This window comes from Callorhinus ursinus, unplaced genomic scaffold, assembly GCF_003265705.2.
Source record: "Callorhinus ursinus isolate GAN/ISIS: 27379988/994484 unplaced genomic scaffold, GSC_fseal_2.0 scaffold12, whole genome shotgun sequence".
NCBI classification, from domain to species: Eukaryota; Metazoa; Chordata; class Mammalia; order Carnivora; family Otariidae; genus Callorhinus; species Callorhinus ursinus.
The window spans coordinates 25,975,365-25,976,626 of NW_027397074.1; positions in this window are offsets into that span (position 1 = coordinate 25,975,365).

The window sequence follows — 1,262 nt, forward strand, 5'->3', positions numbered from 1 at the left end:
TGTTATAAATTGGAATTATTTTATTCTTAATTCTGTAAAGCTCTGTGGGTTAAAATGTTTCTATTATAACATTTTTGTTAACTAATAATTTATAAAACCAGAGTAAACATACTAAATTTTTGGTATGTTAGTATTGCAAAACATAAATGTCATTTCTTAATGAGAAGAATTGTGATTCCATGTGTGCCTCATGGGAAGGGGAATTTAGGGTGTCTCAATGGGGGCAATATTTCAGATTCTCCCCTGAGACAATATGCTTTAAGGAGGTAAGGTATGAGTGGGAGGTGTGCTTTTCTTTAGTAAAATGGGAAAAGAACAATTGCGAAAGGAGATTGGGACGAGGAAAGGAGAACCGAACTGACATAACTGCAGGTGTTTTCTTCCTCAGATCGATTTTAGGAAAGACTACTTTATGTTGAAGCTGAGAATCGGATTGGGAAATTGAGTTTCTTAAAATTTCTGTGTCCATTTTCTCCTTTGGAATAATATTGAGCCCACAGGGCTCATCAGTGCCTCTTGGAGGACCTGGATGATAACTTCCCCATAATTCTTGGTAGAACATTGATGAATGGAAAGGGTTTGAAAACGAAAACCCCTTCAAGCTCTCTGTCATATTCTAAGTGCAGGGGCCATTTGACAAGGAGCAAGCAAGCTCAGTGTGATAGTGGAAAGACCTGGGTTTTGGAGGCTGGCTTTGATTTGTGGTCTTGTTACTCATTAACAATTAAACTGCTAGATTTGTCATTAACAGCCAGTTTTGTCATTAATCCATGATTTTGGGTTAATCTTCAGATAGATGTTATAGAATTTCTTTAAGATTCAATGAAATAACATAGGTAAAGCACCTGAGTCATAAAACCTATAGTAGGTGTTCAACAAACAACATCTGACAAATGTATATACATGTGCAGTATTTAATTTCAGCAAAATTCTTCAGAGGAAGGATGAGCTCAAAAATAACCCCAGATTGGTCTCAGATACACTTAAGAGGCAACCAGGTATTTACCTGCTGACTCAGGGATAATCTCAGTTGTTATATTTTTGAGAAAAGAGGAGGAAGAGACAAACTACTGCTCTCCCAAACAATGCCTGGGAAATTGTTGGAATTTTCTCAGCTATCTTGGAGCACAGGATGATGTATGCAAAAGCCACTCACAGAGAAGACCTCTTACTCTAGACACTTAACAGCTGAATACAAAGCCCAACAAACAGCTATAAGGTTTCATTTCACTAGAGAAGAGCTCCTGCTTTGAAATGTTTTC